The sequence below is a fragment of the Mus caroli genome, unplaced genomic scaffold (assembly GCF_978045245.1).
Source record: "Mus caroli unplaced genomic scaffold, Mus_caroli_1 scaffold_6, whole genome shotgun sequence".
Classification (NCBI taxonomy): Eukaryota; Metazoa; Chordata; class Mammalia; order Rodentia; family Muridae; genus Mus; species Mus caroli.
This window is the reverse complement of record NW_028227261.1, coordinates 24,875,250-24,881,212: the sequence shown is the minus strand read 5'-3', so window position 1 is coordinate 24,881,212 and position 5,963 is coordinate 24,875,250. Positions and strand designations below refer to the sequence as shown.

The 5,963-nt window shown below is 45.9% G+C and overlaps 1 non-coding gene across 1 annotated transcript; it reads right to left on the bottom strand.

The window, feature by feature from the left end:
* Positions 1-664: 664 nt before the first annotated feature.
* On the bottom strand, positions 665-771 carry LOC115030935 (U6 spliceosomal RNA). Its single transcript, XR_003836534.1, has one exon. It is a non-coding gene; the product is annotated as a U6 spliceosomal RNA (small nuclear RNA).
* Between the last annotated feature and the right edge of the window lie 5,192 nt (positions 772-5,963).

Here is a 5,963-nt window from a genome sequence, read left to right as displayed (position 1 = left end):
TCCCGGAAAATCCTTTCAAGAATTCAGAGCCCTGAGCATTTAGCCCTCCTGGCCAAAGCTTCGGTATCGCTCAGTGAATGAACAAAAGTCCTTAGATCCCCAGGATGAGAGAAGAGGATCAACTGCAAATTGTTCTGACCTGCGGCAATCCCCGCCCCCAGTGCCGTCTTAAATTTAGGTTTAAAAAACAGAAATGTGTTTAATCAGAGATGAAGGCAATGGCAGCTTTCAATGTCCAGTGAGGACAGCACCTCTTAATGCTGTGTTCATTACACAGAGGAAAGTCAAAGCGGAAGAACTGAAGCCTTAGTTCAGCTGAAGAGAAGAGAGAGCCCTCGGGACCTGGTGGCCTCTTCACAGCGGCCCATCTTAAAACTACCTCCAGATTTAGCGCCGTTGCCTTTCAGAAGGAACACCTTTGACGACAGCACCACCTTCTGGTGATTGTGAGTGATGCTACTATGAACGTTACATTGAAGTCTCTGAAAACCTTTCGATTTTATTTATTTATTACTTGTTTGTTTGTTTGTTTGATACATAGTCTGACTATAGAATTCTGACAAACCTAAAACATGCTATGTAGACCAGGCTGGCCTCAAACTCACAGAAATCCACTTGCCTCTGCCTTCTGAGTGTGAGCTACCACACCCAAGCCTTCCGTTTTTGAAAATACAAATGATTTTTGGATTTGTGGGTCTCCCTTGTGTGAGGATCATTCAAATCTTCTCTGTATCGCTTCACGTTTAGAAGATGTGCAGGTGAAGCAGGCACTTTCTCTCTGCAGTAAAATTTCTCTAAGTGGCTAAAGTTGGTCTCAGACTTGCAATCTTCCTGCCACGGCTTCCCAAGTGTGTGTCTGTGTGTTGTTGTTGTTAACTTTACATTTAATTAATTATAGACCAGGCTGGCCTTGAACTCACAGAGATCCTCCTGCCTCTGCCTCCTGAGTGCTAGGATTAAGCTGAGTACGACTATACTCAGCTGAATTTATTTTCTTTGTGATTGGTGTGTGTCTGGGTGTCGGGGGGCATCTGTATAGAGGTCAAAGGACAACCTCAGAAGCCTGTTCCCCCCTTCCCACCGTAAATTCTGGGGATCAAACCCAGGTCCCCAGACCTGCAAATAAGCTCTTCACCCACTGAACTGCCTTGCTGCCTCCTATGCGGAGTTCTCATGGAATTTCAGACTGATTTCTATGGCTGTGGCAGCCATCCTATATCCCCACTAACATCCTGCATCCCCACCAATGTCCTGCATCCCCACTAACATGCCTCCTTACAGTTACATCTCTTTGCACCCCTGGTAATATTCACTTTATTACAAAGTAGTGTGGGCATTGTGATTTTATTTTCATTCACCTAAAAGTCATATAATATGGCCATCTTCTTGTGTGTTTACTGGGGTGTGGGTGATCATTTGAATAACTTCTTTGGACAAATATTAACTAAGATCCATTGCCCAATTTTTAAAAAATATTTATTTATTTATTGTGTGTTAAGTACACTGTAGCTGTCTTCAGACACACCAGAAAAGGGCATCAGATCTCATTATGGGTGGTTGTGAGCCACCATGTGGTTGCTGGGATTTGAACTCAGGACCTTCAGAAGAGCAGTCAGTGCTCTTAACCGCTGAGCCATCTCTCCAGCCCCATTGGCCCAATTTTTATTAATAAATTTTTTGTTTCTTTCTTCTTTCTTTCTGTTTGTCTTTTTAAATATTTATTTATTTATTTATTCATGTGAGTAGGAGGACATCAGATCCCATTATAGCTGGTTGTGAGCCACTGTGTGATTGCTGGGAATTGAACTCAGGACTTCTAGAAGAGCAGTCAGTGCTCCTAACTGCTGAGCCATCTCTCTAGCCCCTTTTTCCTTCCCTTCCCTTCCCTTCCCTTCCCTTCCCTTCCCTTCCCTTCCCTTCCCTTCCCTTCCCTTCCCTTCCCTTCTCTTTCCTTCCCTTCCCTTTTCTTTCCTTTCCCTTTCCCTTCCCCCTCCCTCTCTTTCTTTCTTTCTTTCTTTCTTTCTTTCTTTCTTTCTTTCTTTCTTTCTTTCTTTTTTCCTTCCTTCCTTCCTTCCTTCCTTCCTTCCTTCCTTCCTTTCTTGACAGGATGTTTTAGTTTGGGTTTCATTTTTGTTTGTGTGTGTGTGTGTGTTTCTGGTTTTTCAATACAGGGTTTCTCCGTGTAGCCCTGGCTGTCCTGGAGCTCACTCTGTAGACCAGGCTGGCCTCGAACTCAAAAATCTATCTGCCTCTGCTTCCCAAGTGCTAGGATTAAAAGCGTGCGCCACCATTGCTCAGCTTCATTTTGTAAAGAGACATCATGACCAAGGTAACTCTTACAAAACAAAACATTTAATTGGGGCTGGCTTACAGTTTCAGAGGGTTGGTCTTTTATAATTATGGCAGGACACATGGCAGTGGGCAGGCAGGAGTGCTGCTAGAGGAGCCAAGAGTTTTGCATCTTGAAGGCAACCAGGAGAAACTCTCTTCCTGGGTTGGAGTTTGAGCATAAGATTGCAAAGCCACCCCCACAGTGACCCATTTCCTCTAACAAGGCCACATTGTCCATGGGCCAACCATATTGAAACCACCACATGGGTCCTTGTATATAGCTCTGGTTGTTTTAGAGCTTTCTGTGTAGACTTCAAACTCATAGAAATCCACCTGCATCTATCTCTGCCTTTGTCTCCTGAGCGCTTGGAATAAAGGAATGCACCCCGGCTCCACTGATCAGTTGGTTTTCACTGTTCTAGGTCTCCTTCCTAGAATCTGGAGGAGGCGTGTTAAATCACTGCTGCTAGACTTGGATGATTCAAAAGCCCGTGCTGTTTCTAGTGTCTCTGTCTCTGCCTCGTGTCTGTGGATCAAGGTGTCTGCTCCAGCACCATGTCTGCCTACCTGCAGCCGTGCTCCCCACATGCCCATGGACTCACCCTCAGAAACTGCAAGCCCCCAAGAAACTCTTGCATCTATAAATTGCCTTTGTTAATTTTTGAGAAGAGTCTCTTCCTGAATCTGGAACCCAGTGTTAGTCCAGAGTTAGGTCAGCGAGTCCCTGGGCTTTCCTTGCCTCTGTCCCAGCACCCGCAGGACTGGACTTCAGCTGTGACACCATGCCCAGCTGCTCACATGGGTGTAAATGAATTATGCGTGATATAAATATAAACAATGGATTAGTGAGGTGGCTGTATTTCTTTACCTTATGCTATCCCCCAATGACCACACTGGAAAAATAAGACTTATTCAAAACTGTACCTCAATGGCTAAATGGTCTACCTTTCCCTCCTATGCTAATCTGGCTCCCTCCCAGCCCCAACCCATGATATTGATCATTATTATTATTATTATTATTATTATTATTATTATTATTATTATTGATCTGGCTCTTCAGACCCCTTCTTCATGGCTCCAATTCCTCCATCCTGCTGCTGATCCGAATCTCCTTCCTCAGGTTGGTGGACGTCCCGCCCTCTTCTCTCTTCTACCCTACCATTGGCTGATCAGCATTTATTGACAAGACAGAGAATAAATGGTAAGAATTGTTTACACAAGCTTGAGACAAGAGAGTCTTGACATAAGCATAACGATGCCATGACTGGATTGAAACAAGATGTGAGGGCAGAGAAGTCAGCATTTGAATAACACAAGGGTAAACTTCACACAGTGTATAAAAATATGCTTACGCGTGGGTCCTGAGGCTCACGACCTCGCGCATGCGTAACCTGCACGTTACTAACTGAGCTATCTCCTTGGCTCCCATTCTCATACATTATAAGTAACTGCCCAAGAACAAGCATAGACTAAACTAGGCCAAGGTTTGTTTTTATGTGTTTGTTGTTTGAGACAGCCTCTCACTATGAATTCCAGGACGGCCTGAATTTACTGTGCAGCCCATGCTATCCTCAAACTGTCAGCAATCCTCCTGTCTCAACTTTCTTAGTGTTGGGCACTAAGCACTGCACATTTGACTTCCAATTTGCCTCTCAGTCCAAGACCCCAGCCTCCAGCTTCACTGCCGAGCGTCACAGGCGTCTCAAGCCTCACTGGGAGTCATGTTATAGAGTTTTGTCATGAACTCCATTAAGCCCGTGATAATGGGGACTGAAACAGCTTCCACACTGGAGTTTGACCTAACTGAACCTATGCGGCTCTGGTTTCCCGGGCAACAGTCCGCTGGAGTGAGCTAACACCATCCCAAGGTGCAGGCAGCTTTGGGATTGCAGCTACTAGAACGCATCCAGTTACATCTCTCCACCCAGGGTCGGCTTCCTAGGGAAGCTAGGCTGACATTTAGCAGGGAGGGGTGTGAAGGTTGTGAAAAGCAACTTGAAGGGAAATCAGGACCTCACAGCTGGTGGCAGGGATGGGAACAGCCTCGGCGTCACTGGGCATCCCAGTATTTACTGATGAAGAAGAGTATATCGAAACGACAACTCCAGGACAAGATGCTAAGAGGTAGACTCCCAGAGGACTCAGAATAGACTGTCTCCCATCACCACGTCCAGGTTTTAGAAGGGAATAACAGGAGGACCCTGAGGCTAGGGATTAAGGCTATTGATGTGGACAAATCTAAGTCTCTCATGGACTCCTGGTTTCTGGGGGGTGGAGGCAGCTCCTTCCCTATTTCCAGGGAGAATCAGTTTCCTCTTACCCAAGAGTATACAACGGTCTTGTGCAAAGCAGGGGCCATTTCTCTCTCTTCAGATCTATTTCTGCCACACTCAAAAAACTGGGTTCCTAGTGCCTGGTGAGTGGAGCAGGTTAAGAAAGGACCCAGGAAAGCAAGATGCATGTCAGAGGGCTTGGATGAGGTAGCTTACAGTTCTGGGGACTTGCACCTGACAGTGAGCGTGACCTGAGCAGTCAGGAGACCTGATAAGATTGACAGGGACTGTGTCTGCCAGGACCACTCTTCAGTGACCCTCTTGCAGATGCCTGGGGCTGGCCTCTCATAGACACTTTCCAAAGATGGGTGAATCCTTCCCTTTTGTGCACAGGCCAAGCCTCACCCCAAGAGATGTCCTCTAGGGCAGGATGTAGCTCAGTGGTACAGTATTTGGTTAGCATGTATGAAGCCCTCCGTCCAACCCTCAGTTCACCACACTCCTCCTCCTCCAGAAAAAAGGAGATATCCCAACATTAACCGCCATGTGTGCTTGTGTGCCACCCATGATAAGGATAAGCACACCCATACACACTAGTACACAAGAGCATGCTTGCCCCGGCACACACACACAGATACACAACAATGGAGCCTTGTAGTCTATTTTCCTTGTCCTTGAGTCTAGATTGGCCTTATGAGTTGCCCTCACCAACAAAAGTTGGTAGAAATACCACTGTTTAGTTTCAGGGTAGCTTTGTGGTTGTTTGGTTGTCTTTTTGTTTTGTTTTCTCTTGCTTTTGTTTTTGGTTTTTGTTGTTGATGGTGGTGGTGTGGCACTTTTTTGTTTTGCTGTTTGTTTGAGACAGGGTTTCTCAGTATAGCCCTGGCTGTCCTGGAATTCTCTCTGTAGACCAGGCTGGTCTTGAACTCACAGAGATCCTCCTGCCTCTGCCTCCCAAGTGCTCAAATTAAAGGTATGGGACCCCACACCTGGCTGAAGACAGAATCTTTTAAAATTTATTTTATTTTGAATGATATGCATTTGTGGGAAGAGAGCGTATCGTATGCATGCGTGAGTGTAGGTCTTCACTGAGGCCAGAAGAGGATGTCAGATCCCTTGGAGGTAGTTCGACTTGCAGAAGTGAGCCACCTGATATGGATGCTGGGAACTGAACTTGGGTTCTGTGCAAGAGCAGTATGTGTTCTTAACCTCTAAACCATCTCTCCAGCTCAGGAGACAGAATTTTTCCCTGTAGAAATATTTCTCCTACACTTTGATCGAGTGGCCTGGTAGGTGCCAATTATGAGTGGTACCCAAGTCAAGCCAGAGGGGTTCAGATCACAAGACAGGCCAATTAGA